The sequence below is a fragment of the Opisthorchis viverrini genome (genome assembly GCF_000715545.1).
Source record: "Opisthorchis viverrini unplaced genomic scaffold opera_v5_2, whole genome shotgun sequence".
In the NCBI taxonomy this organism is placed as follows: domain Eukaryota; kingdom Metazoa; phylum Platyhelminthes; class Trematoda; order Opisthorchiida; family Opisthorchiidae; genus Opisthorchis; species Opisthorchis viverrini.
Genome location: NW_008751658.1, coordinates 5,306,339 through 5,320,267, shown reverse-complemented (window position 1 = coordinate 5,320,267; position 13,929 = coordinate 5,306,339).

The window sequence follows — 13,929 nt, the reverse complement described above, 5'->3', positions numbered from 1 at the left end:
ACAATCCAACCAACCTCATCCAAACGTTGGATCTCTGATACTGAAAACCGCGAAGTTCGGTGGACCCGGAAGGCCCAAGAAATGGAAGACTCATAAAATGCTGAAAACGTTCGGAGGCTGTTCTACTTGACTGGTTAGACTGGCCTTTGGAAACCCGGTGTCAGCAAAATTATCAGGGACGAAAATGGCTCCCTGTTATCAAATAAACCAGAACGTTTAGACCTCTGGGCATAGTCTTTTGAAAAGTAATTTGGTTGGCCACCTGCTAGATCCAAACCTAGCTTTTAAACCGCAGAAGTATCCGACTGTATATCTCCAGTCAAGCGTCATCGTGTTGCTGGTCTTAATGACCTTCCGCCTGCTTTGATCAAAGGTGGCGGTGGTTTTCCCAGCCAGTACCTGTCTAGTTTATTTGGGTCTATCTAGGAGAAAGAGACCCCCCAGATAACTGGAGTGCATTAGTAATGGTTCCCATCTTTAAAAAGGGTACCCGCATTGAACGTAGTGACTACGAAGGTGGTAGGTTGACTCCTGTCGTGACGAGGCTTCTGACGTCACCGAATCCACATCGCCCTACGCACATGAAACCTTGACTCTTGAGAGCCAAGCGAGAGTTTGATGGGGTAGATGCAACGTTGACCACATCTTTACAGTATGTCAGGTGTTAAAGAAACGCCATATGTATAGACCACACACAATCTTAATGTGTACTGACTTCAAGGGTGCGTTCGATTCTGTTAATCGGTGAGTGTTGCTAACCATTTTTACTCAATGGGAGTTTGCAAACATAATCCAGTCCATATATTCATATACGTACTGGTGTGTGAGAGTGTGTACTCAGTTCTCCAGAAGCTCCTCTCGAAAGAAGTCGGACAAGGAGGTCCACTCTCCACGTTCCTTTTCAACTTCGTCATTGATAAAATAAGGAGTCAAATTCTGGAAGATCTTCAAACCCCGCAAGTCAGCTCACTGTTGGTGAGAAACTTAGCAATCTGAAGTACGCAGACGACATCACCCTAATCTTTGAAACTGAAGGCGAAGCACAAGCCCTGTTGAATAAACTGACCGTCTCTCTACTATCTTTCGCACGCGCCTTGAAAAAAGTGCAAATTCACGCTTGAGTAAGTACATTCTCTAAAGACGCCCCTTATAATTCAAGTAGAATCACTGGAGATTGTGAAGAATTTAACCATCTCGGTGGTTGTACTAGCTATGACGGAACTGTATCTGATGAATTCATTGCAACAAGCTCAAAGGTTCGAATCATGCTTGCTAATGTGCATTACTTGTGGCGCCAAAATTGCATATCAGTGGGCCTCAAGTCTCGCGTGCACCAGGCTATAGTGAGGTCGGCGTTGTTTTATGTCTGTAGGACATAGCGTCTCCGGACGGATGACGTGAGGAATCTTCAGGTTTTTGACCAGAAACATTACTGGTTTTTGAAAGACGACTACGGAGTAGCCAGCGGGTGATTAAAAAACGAATACTTGGTTGCTCAGCAGGTACTTGAATCGCGGAAAACATCCAGCATACCGAAACATCGTCTACCAAAACGAATGTCGTTTCCGTGCCTCCTTCACAATAGCGTAAACCACGAGATGGACAGTGTTTTTCTTGGCAAAAGGATGTGAAGGAAATTTCGAGGAGTTTGGGTGTTGTTAGTTGTACGCCTTTCAGGATGGGATTTCCGTGACGCCACCTGCGCTTGGCTGGAAGAAATAGCGGCTGATAGATCCAGATCCTTTTCAAATGACATAAAAAGCGCCACCAAGGTAGTAGTATTGATGCCAAACCTAAGCTTCAGGTGACAGCACGGAACACTGTGAGTTGTGGGGCAACTGAATACACCCGTTAAAAATGGTATCCGAATGCACAACAAACTACAGAGTGAAGTCGCTGTAACTGAATACTAAGAATCATCTGCACGCATCATGCGCCAAAACTATCTGTAAACCTCATTTGAAGGTAATTTACAGAAAAGCCATTAGGAATAGACGATAAAAAGCGCCTTGCTGAAGTCCACATGTACAACATCTTTGTGCATCAGTCAACAGGTGCCGTTGTTTACCGAACTCTGGAAAGCATCAGATTCATGGTACAGGAACGGTATTTCCGAACTCTGTGTTGGACAGAGGAAATCGTATCAGTCTCGTCGAACTTCCATTACATTGCCTGTTTTATTATGCGTTCAACTACCGAATTTCGGCTAAATGACCTGTATTGATGAGGATAGTGATGGAAGCCCTTTTTACTGTTTACCACCTCAGAACTGTTGACAGATTTCCCAGATCGGCATTAAGATGTGAGTTGCAAAGTTTCCAGAGGACTATAAAGGTAATCTAATCGGGTCCTGGTGCGTAGTTTGGATCGATATTTGGAGGAACTGCACAAAGATATCAGCTAGTCCGGCGAAAACGATGAAAAACGTATATTGGTAGTCTGCCATTAGAATACATTGAGGTATACCGTAATGCAACGCTGTGGTCTTAGAGAACTCGTCTGCTGGAAGTTTACTGGAGCTGCCGGACACAAGTGGTGGAATCTCCAGGCAACACTTATTTCCAACGTTCAGGTAAGTATCTAAGTGCTTGTGAAGTATGTTTCATGAAACCGTTAGATTCGCTTCATGGACTCCCCAATTGCATTGCTTAACGAGTGCAGGCATTTTGGCGCGACTTGCAACTCGAATAGTCGGCCTTAGAGTAAGATTGTTTAGGACAATCCTAAAGTTTTTCCTACTTCTCATCATAGTTTGTCATTCCAAATCCAACCACGGGGTCTTCATTGGCGATTCATCTGCGGGAGACTAGGATGGCGGCTTCATGATTTGTTGCAAACTTGTCCCTGAAAAGTCCAATAGTTCTTGAGGTCCAGGTTTTGGGCCGTTGGTTGAGCAGCTAGCCCATCTTCCAGACGGGCCGGAGTAAAATAAACGGAAGGAATCTGGCAGCCTCACTAATCCTTTGGAAAGAGAGTGAGTGGATCACTATTTCCAAATAGAGGAATGTGACTCACCCGATAAAAATCAATAAACGCTTATGTGAGGGAGTGGCTAGACTGGCCTAACAGGAAACCAGCATGCTGGGTGACGGAGTTAACTTGGTTAAGGTCAGGGACGCTTTTAAGTAAGATCTGTTCGAAGTTGAAAAAGTGCGTTAAATGCCAAAGCCTACTGCAGTGAACTAATGGGAAGCTGAAGTTCTTAGGATTGAGATTAGTAACCCGGCACTCTAAGAGACCAAGCAGCTCAAGAATGAAAGCTCCTCTGGAACCAAAACTTCGGTGTACGAAACGAACGGTGATAGATTTAAACTCAATATTCCCTTGGCAATATTTTGATTCTTCTGCTTGTTCACCTTCTATAAGAGTAACAACCACTTACGATAGTAGAGTATGATCCCATCTCCGGTTCGATTCACTGAGCGTCTTGTTTGAATGCAGCTGGATATATCCAATTTTTTTGCGGATCCTGACACTGATGAATGCTAAGATTTTAGGGATTTGTTCCTCCAGGATGGTTGAAATTTCATCCCCATTGTTCCGCAAGCTTAAAGGGTAACAAGTGACTAGAACTGGTTCTCAGGGCTCAGTGCGCTTATGGTGCTTGACACTCATCTTGTCTGGAGTTACTTTATTACTTGAAAATCCACCCATCTCGCAAGTCTTTTCCAAGTTCAGCCGTTATGTTTCCATGTTTCATGCTGTCTTCCGCGGGAAAGTTCACGATAATCTCCGAAGCAATGCGACACACCTGATAACGCTAATCCTTCCAAATCTGGTAAGATTGTGCACCTGCTTCGTCACTTGTTCGGCGTTGAGTTTTTGGGCTGAGTCCCCGTTATTTATTTGTGTCACAGTAAACCGCTAACCTCGCCGCGTTTGCCTGTCTAATTCTATAAAAACACGCACTGGTCAGAATGATATCCCTTCCTCTAAGTTCACTTTATACGTATGTACTAGCCGACCGTAGCTTCAATTCTGTGAAATATATGTATTCTAGACACTCCTATCAAATATGAAGGGCTTGGATATTGCCCTAGATGATGAAGACCTCAGTAATCTTGCAGGATTTTGCAGGTCATCAGAGGCACGACCTTAGGGTTGCCAAGCTCCAAATAAAAACGAAATGACTGCAGTGATATTCTTTTTAGCTTTGTGTTGGTCACAAGTGTTTGTTGGTTCAGAGCCAACAGATGCCATTGGGCTACTCTGCATCATCTTATACATGAGCAACCATTGAACCACACTGGCCACACAGTCATTGGTTGCCTATGGCAAGGATCTATTGTGGACTACCGACTTTTTGGTGGCTGATTCAGACCGCCTTCTCGCCTGAACTTAAACTCCAAAAATTTCTCGTGAAGGCTTCAGTAGCCAACTATCAGGAAGATTTTTCGTCTCTAAGTTAAGCAAGCTTATCAAAATAGCCTATGTGAAACTATTTACAGGGTTGCTGAAGATTTTTTGACAGTCCACGAACGACTTCGTCCTTATTAGGTAGATGAAATCTCCCCACCCCCTCTACCTCATGTTCTACATGAAACCAGATTTGACAGATTTCTACGCCTACCTGATGACTCCCAATAAGGGCGAAAACATCCTTGGGCTGTCAAAGATATTTCAGAAATCTTGTGCGTATTTCCCCTTAAAAAGACGTATTGTGCTATCCGAAATTTCGTACCAACTGAAAGCAGAGGCGGCCTTTGTGCAGCAAATTTAGTTGAAGAATGTCATAATCGGTAGATTCAGTTGAGTTTCGCGTAAAAACCAAAAATGACGTGCAAAGAAATGTATTTTTCGCAGCCTATGTGAAGTTTCAGAGGTTCCATCATTAAAAAACCTGGATATTTTTTCAAGGAAAAGTAACCCATAGCAACACAAGACAAAAAACCGGTTCGTGGCGTTTTCAGCCGTCGACCCTATGGGAAGTGCAGTTTAGACTTTGTTGTCGCCTATTCATGTGAGCCGCTTTATCCCTTCAAGTGCTATGCACAAGTCGTCCTAAGAAACTGGCGGACACAAGTTAAAACACCGCCCATGTGAAGGCGGACAGAACTGGTGGAAGCAGGAGTCTCTGAAAATGGAAGAAGATAACCCGACCCGCAATATTCAAAGACGGTTTCATCTGATAGGCCAGGAGAAATCAGGTGTTAACGAAACCATCTAAGGTACGAATAATATCTGACAAGCGACGGCTTCTTGACGGCTGGACAAAGCGTTTGTAAAAATGAGTCGTTTAAACACTGTTCCTGTCCCAATGTCTTCATCAGGTCTGTTAAATTAGGAACCTTTACTCAGTTTTTGGAATAGTACAGTGCTCTCATGACTGAAAACGTTATTTAGCCGAGGTTTCAAACGTTAAATTTTAAGACAGTTTAAAGCATACGACGAATAGTCACATATTTTCAGTGCCTACTATCGCATTCCAGTAGGTTGAGTTAAAATATGGCCACCGGAGTATATTAAATATTGTCCACAAATCCTATTACAACGGGTTTTACTCTACGAACACAATAAAGCTAAAAAGTTTGTCTACTCACAAACTTCACGTAGCATAGTTTCCGCATAGCACAGCCTTAAACACCGAATCTAGGGTAAAAATCGGAACTCACATGCGCATGTTTAATATTAGACAGCATCACGTTATTCGATTGTTTATAGTTTGCAATAATTAACTGGCTGCAGCCGGCATCTAAATTTTAAATAGAACATTTTTTGTTCGTGAATTTTGTGTTGTTCCATTATCAAGGTCAACAGCTTCCTTTGTGTTTCGAATTATTCAAACAATGCTGAATATTTAATGTTTGGACGAAACCGATGCAAAAAACACTTGCGTTTTAACTAGATGACAGAAGGCCAACATCCTATTGCAAGATCCTCCCATCGTAACAAAAATATTTCTGTTTTAGAAGCACCAAGTAATTTTCCTCAGTTCAGGGAAAACAGACCAGCGAAGGTGAAACAGTCGGTATTGAGATTTTTTCGGTCATGATGAAACAGCGGCACAGTGCTCCTAGGTTTTCGGCATAGATTTGTCCCACTTATAGGGCGACGTCTCAGATGTAAAGGGAAAAATCTGTAGCAAGTACTTTTTTGTCACATGTATTCGGCCTCACTTTTCCAGTGGTGTTTGGAAAAGAGGAACTTGTCAAAAAGCTAATGGTGAAAGTATACCCTTCCTACGGTATACATAATGAAACTTCTTTTTCTTCATATTGCCTGCTCCTTCCAGTTTGCTTCAGCCACAATCTAGACTACTAGCATTTCATATTGTTTAGGAGCATGATGCCGTGGTTACAAAGCAAGCCGTCTATTTAACGCTCACCACCGGCTCCGAAGTGGAAGAGGTATATATGGAGGGTTTCCAATACCCGATTGTGGTCGCTTTTTTATATTGGTTAATTTTGAAACTAAACTGTTGCCAATCATACTTGTACTCTGGTTCTAGGTCTTGGAGTGTCTTCAGGAATGTTCAAATCTACATCTTCGATAGCAGGGACAGTAAATTTCGTCTCGAGTAGTAAATGGTTGGAGTGTGTTTAGGTAGTTCTGTAATCCGTGTGCCTGCTTCTCACTTTAACTAGGTTGGATCTGGGAGTGTGGGGAATCAAGGAGGAAGTTCTCGGGGAATGAGAGATAAATCTGGGACCATCAGTTAAGCAATACTGGTTGAATTTGTTAGAAAATTTCATCTGGTTTGTGAAACCACGCCCGGGTGCACGTCACATAGTGTCAGTTTCCGGGGGCAGCACGATAACCGAATGGTCCACCACATATCAGGCAATTCAACTTGACGCAGCACATTTATTCAGTTCACCGTCAACATGCCCGTTTTAGGAACTGTTTTTTTGACCCCAGTTAGGCAAGAGCCATAGTTGCACTACCAGGATATATTTGCCCACCATTTCCATGTAAAAATATGTTTTTGTCTGACGAAATCGTCTGGATCATGTTCTATTCCTTGTTGCAAATTCTGTTCTTGGAAAGGACTTCACTCAATTGGCAAAAAAGTCAGATTCACATATTCCTTAATCCATTAGATTATTTGACAATAAAGATGGGGTTGTATCAATGTAGCTCAAGAAGAAGAAAACTTCCACTAGGATCCGAGCTGCATGGTATCGTTCTTCAGATGAGATGTGAACAACTCCCAAGGGATACTAATATCCCCACTCGGGATATTTTTACCCAGGTGGAAGACACACGACTTTTTGGTCGAGAAACGTCCGGGTAATAATAGAAGTTATGCTCTTGTCACATGGGACAAGTAGACAGCCAGATGTTTAGGAAGCTATATGATCTCTCCACACGTAAGAATGGCGCCATAAACATCGTTCACCATGTGAGGTGCTGACGACTGACCGAAACAGACTAGTTCTTGCGTCACACTCACTTTTTTATTTCAACGTCTTCTTACCCACTTAATCGTCCCGATCTCCATGTAGAGGTGAAGGAAGAGCTAAGGGCTGGGATACTTTAAAATTTGTGGTGGAGAAACTTTATACCACCAGTTGTTTGAGCGTAAAGAAATCAACCTCCAACCTATTTGTTAATTTAGTGTATAGTAGGGTGTGCCTCCAGTTAAAGCAATGAGACCTGAAGGCTATAAAAATATTTTGCTTTAGTGAAATGGGAAACCCTATCGTGCCAGGGACTGGAATTCAATTTTTATGATTGGTTATATATGAAATATAAAGACTGTATAAAACCTTCTTAAGATAGGATCTTTGTAAGGAGAAAGCTCTAAATGGCGATCTGACGCAAAGAGGTTATTTACCTGATCTATTTAACCTCCTGTATTTACTCAAACTCATCGTCTTCTATATGGGTTTGTTGCGCCTTCAGGAACGTAGAGCGAATAGCAACCTACGGTTTACCATCTAAGAAAATCAACAAGTTGGGCACTTAATGCTACTACTGAAAGGAAGTAGGCCTCCGCTGCGGAGTTTCACTTATTAGAAAATGCCAACTGAACAGTTACAGACTATTGGACAGGGGAGCAGAACTCCCACATGCATCTTCTCTTGAACGCGTCTTTCTGAAATTTCCTGGATATTCATTGACTGTTACTCAATCGCAAGCAAATGCTACAGAGCGACTCCACAAATTCCGTAATAGATCTCACTTTTCAAGAGACGCAAAGCGGATTTACGAGAAAACATACTACACACATGCCCCATCAGTAGTATCACTGTTACGCTACTATTATTACCACTGCTACTTATTAATATCGTTTGTTTTTAGAGACCATCATCACAGGCATAAAAAGTAAATGCAGGTGATGAATTTTTAAATGGTTACAGGAGAATATTAGATAAAACCAGGGAAGCATCTCAAACACGCATGTAAAGACCAACAATCGAGGAGGGAACAATGATAAATGCTCTTTAACGTGCGGTAAGCGCTAGCACAGTCAAGACATGCTTATAAGTCACAAAGTGTCGATTATACTGTGTCTGGTGTGAGATTCAATGGCAAGAGTGCACACTTAATACTACTCCTGGGGTTCCGAAATGCAGTTTTGATAAGAATGGGTCATGGATTTCCTTAATGAGATTCATTTCGGATTCTGTTTTTAATTATTATTATCGGACAACGATCGTCACAATACAAGCCGTTTAGTGATTGTGATCGAGCTTTGAACTTTAAGACAATCTGGAGGGGATAATTTCATGCTTGCTGCCACCGGCACTGATAGCTGCGTCCGTCATGACAATATTTACACAGATCAATGCTATATTTCTTTGTTAACTTCCTACATTCGTTAGTCCGGCTCTTTGCGCAGCCAGCTAAGCGATATGTCAGGCTTATCTAACATTCTTACGGTAAATTCAAAAGTGCTGTGATATCCAAAGGACAAGGGAGAACATATGCTGGGTCACAAGACCTGCTGAGATTTGGAGCTGAAATTTCGTGCACAAATAATCCAACAGGTTGTATCAGCTTGATAGGGTGAGACCAGGGTGAAAGTTGGGGTGAGGAAATGAGGTTGCGAACCTTGACAGACGTGAAACTATTGTCTGAGTGAAACACGTAAGTCATTGCTGCAGAAGAATACCCAACAACCCACGATGGGTTTTCGCCTTTCTAGTGGCCCATCATGTAGGCGCGGTCTTCTATGTTTCGTCAACCTTGGGTTGTAATTGAACCATAATTGTAGGAAATTCACGCAGCTCACTCGTTTGCACAATAATGTGGTTTTAACGGAGATTCAGCTGAATCCAAACTGAATCATTCGTTTGTTACGTGCTGCACAAAACCGTCTCATATCTCAGTCTCTAAGACATTCGGGATCTCCTACTTATAGCCGCAAAACGTGCAGAAGTAATTCTGGTACAGTAGGTGCAGTGAAAATAGAAACAACCTAAAAAGCTTAAAGAATTTCGTTGAACATCATGAGGGGGTTATTCAGTGGGCCATTATCCACTCAGTAGATTTTTTCACTATGTAGCCTCAATCTATAAAAACCTACGACTGTAAACATTATTTAACTCCCATTTTTGGAAGTAAAACAGGGAAACACCTGTAGGTTTGGAAGAGATGGAGTTAAAAGCGGTCATCATTGGCACTCAATCCGTTCTTTTAAATAATGAATGACAACCCAAGGCAGTGAATTAGTTCACACGAAGTTGATTTTACATAAGAATACCACAGTTGTTTAAATTTTTGGGGAGAAATCAAAGCACAAATTCAGGCTTCCAGAATGATGACTAAGAGACTGTTGTTCCACGCATCACTGAGTAAAAAAAGTAAAAAAAATTAATTATTTCATTGAGATAAGGTAATACAAAGACTGTAACAGTACAACGTTCAGCCAGATTGTCATGACATTTTAGACTGCCTTGAATGTTACCGGCATTCAATATATAGTTCAGTCCAAAACGGGTCTTCTGGCGCATGATCACTAAATAACCTTGAAGGAGCACGAAGTCCGTGATACCGCCAGACTACATATGCCGAAACAACTGCAATCTAAATTCAAGCATGGATTTGTGTCACAGACGCCTGGACTGTAGCTCAAGCTTTCACTCACGAGCCTCCGTAGTTTGTCCATCGCGAAATCCTGGATCAGAGGATAGACCATTCACTATGTGTTCACCTGACTACAAATATTAGCTCACTGTTGGGCCTATGTGGTTGTTCATATTTCTGACTTCAGACATTCCGAATTGAAGCCATAAAACCTGTTCTACACTAAAATCAACATGAGCTTGGTAGGGGAAAATATCCATCATCCATATCTGTAGTCACGTGAAAAACTTGTATAATTTTTTTAATGAAACAATAGAATGCTGATTATTCACAGCAGAAAAATCACGAAACACTGTGTCTGTTTCAATCGTGTTGTAAACTCTCTAGCAGGAACATCCTATCAGTACCAGCGATACCGAAACCCACAGCATTTCAAAAATGCATTGATTTCTGAAGTTTGAACAAGCGGATGTTGGATACCTGTGCGATTAACGCTATTAACGATATATATACATGTAGATTAAAGCACTAAATCCCTTTTTTTCGGTGAAAAATCTGATAACTGTCTAGTGTGTTTTCCGGTTATAGTTTGTTGCCTTTGACTTGGTGGGTATAGTACCTTGCGATTGTATCAACAGCATTTGGTGCGTCCAAGTCAGACGACCACGGACCAAACACGATTAGTCTTGATTTGTTTGCTGTGGACCACTGAAGACGGCGTTCCTCGCTTAACGCAATTAGCACAAGACAATAAATTGGTTTTGTGAAAAATTTATTCGAGGGTAATTTTTCGCTACATGGTATTTTCTGTTCAACACGCATTCCACTGCAAACGGAGCAGAAATGGAGCACAGGCGTTCGGGATAACCGTGGAATATGATGAAACAAAAGACTGATAACTTTTAAAAAATGTTTGCGCAAATAACTCACTAATCGATTGTTATACGTTGGTAATTGGTGGAGCAGTTTACCTTCGAGAGGTATACAAAATTATTCTGTGATATTGTCTATTCTTCCGCGTCCCTCGTTCATACAAAACGCATGCAATCTGGATAGTTATTGTAAAGAATATGATTAGAAAATCATTTATTAGCACATCGATCTTCCTCCTCAACCAGGTACATGCATTTGACATTCTTTGTCATTCAGAACAGTGGAGAATCTTTTGAAGGAGCAAATGCCGACATGGTTCACTAAGACAAACCACTGACGGAACGTTTGAAGTTAGGCGCTCCAGAGTACTGAAAACTGCAAACTGTGATGTAATCCGATAACGTGTTTTTAAATGGAAATAAAAATATTTTTTGTCTTTGTTGTTCTTATAACGAAGGTAAATGGCACTCCGGGTACCCAGTCTGTTGCACAGTAAGACGTGATGACCTATTCCACATAGGTTAGGAGGAATTTGGTATGACCATCGAAAAAGAGTCAAGCTAGTGGAATGGTTGCTGTAGACGCGGCAAGCAGGGACTGTGTTATAAATTTGCTGCATATGTGAGTGTGCGATTCTGACGCTCATAACCCATAACAACTTCTGCACTCGCCGAAGTTATGACTGACTTCCAATGATTGGACTACATCAATCTGCCAATGTAAAATTACAGTGTTATTAAAAAGACGTTTCCAGCGCTTCCGATTTATTTCATAAAAAAATTTACTTTTGGAATAACATGTGGGAGAATTGGACGAGTTTAGGTCACCAAACGCGGCAGATTATCAAGGGGCCTGGTGATTTTAATTTAGTTTGTTTTGGTGGAAAGTGTCCCGTAAATTATTTATTGGGAACTACTTCACATCGTGGCTTTATTTTCAGAAGGATCCGCTGGAAGTCAATTTACACTACAATTTACACTACAATTCGGAAACTGGAAGACAATTGCCTTCGCAAGTTCGTGAGGCCTTATCAGCCCATAGAAGTTAGCAGTATGTAAATAAGCATTTGTTGCGCGATCGATTGCCTCCTTGATTACCATGGACAAGATTGACGATAATCAAACATTTTTTACTTTTGTTCGCTGAGCAGCTCACCGATGTTTCGGCGCCACTGTTGTAAGCAAATCTGCTGAATTTGCGGATTTTTTACATGCATACACACATACATACTCTTTTACACACAGTTACTGGCGAATATGAAGGAAACTAACATTTCGCAGTATTTTCCTTCTCTTCTTTTCCATCCAGCAAGATGTACATTTTACTAACACTGCATCAGCATGGTGAATCTTCTTTAGGCTGAAAAAGGTGTACGCGAAATTGCTGAACCCAGTGGCGATGATCGGGTGAAAGCTCAAGTTTACCAATCCCATTAACTGCAAGGTCAGAGAGACCAAAACCTGCAGTGTTTCTGAGGTTATGGCCTCTCGCATACAGTTTTCCTACCGCTATTTTTGACGATGAATATAATGCGGATCAATGTAGTAGTTTTATTGGACTGCTGTGTTTTGGGTGTCCTGAAACAAGGACCAGGAAATGACCTCATTTGCTTCGGTGATACAGGATTGGTAGTAGTATCGACTGTGGTGTGTTTGATAATATTTTCTGAGACTACCCAACAAAACTGGCCAGCCAGATGAGATCATTCCCCTGCTCAGACCACTCGGCCGTTTCTTTGCGAGCTTTCATTCTTCGGAGGGATAATGTATTTCTGTTACCAGAATAAGGCAGATAGATGCAACCCAATGTGCATCACGTTTAGCAAACACTAATCAAAATGTAGTTCGTACTGTAAGTCTAAAGTAACTTCAACATCCTTGTACAGCTTTGGGGAAGTTGCGTTTCACAATTCAGTGTATCCTTTTTGAAGCAATAAATAGGTAATCGTGCATATACATATATATGTGTGTATATGTATATATGTATATTCACTTCTGAGTCAGAAAAACTGCGTGAAAAATCCAGTAACTACAGCGAGCTATAAAAGTCAGACAACATCCCCGGACAATAATCCTTCACTAGTTTTCATGGGTCATTTTATGTTTTGACGTGCGATTAAGCACGCCGATCTGCCAGACTCGCGGGAGAGCGCAGATGATCCGTCCGGAGATTTGAAGGCAAACTGGCTGTCATGTTGCTGTGTATATGACAGGGGATATTAAGCACAACTGCTTGATAAGGACTTCCAGACGTCTCGCAGGATCACATGACGCCAAGCCATCCCTATTTTTCCAAAAACGTATAATTTAACCATCTGTGCTCGCCAGCGTTTTGTCTGAGGCGACGGATTTAATCAGACAAAATGGATTTGGACATATGGTAGTCTGGCAAAGGATGTACCGTTATCCAGATGTGGTCTCTTTATAAATGTTTTTACAAACCGTTTAGTCACAAGTAGAAGAAAAAACTGCAAAGACAAATTACAATGTTACAAATGCTCATGAAAGAAAGTATATGGGACAATAATTTTGCATAAACTATCAAAATCATCATAATTGATCAAATATAACTTCTGGTGCTCTGTATATATATAACTAGCTGAATTGGGGTTCACGGTCAACCAACATCTACTGGAGTCTGCGTTGCGTTATACATGTTGCTTTGGGGCTTCTATGGTCGGCAGATAACTATCGGATGGGGCGGCTGGCATCTGGATTGCATGCATGCAGCTACACAATGTTTGCCGGTTATTAGGGATGAATATGAACTTAAATGGGAAGGATGGATTCAAATGATCGTTCGCAATGCGATGACACTTAACGGTTCTACAACGCAGCGAAACATAAGACAAGGTTTTCAACGCAGCGCCAAGTGTTTCTAGACCTTCAGCAAATCTTCAAATGAGATTTTTAACCATTATTATCATTATTATTATCTGTGTCTTCACTTCCGCACAAACGAATCTCTATGTTGCAACTGAGACACAACAATTCATTGACTAGAGTACTTGACGTCATGGCGCTGGTTTTCAGCTGTCCCTTCTCTTCTTTGTAACAAACGGATGCTAAAGGTCTTAAAAACCAA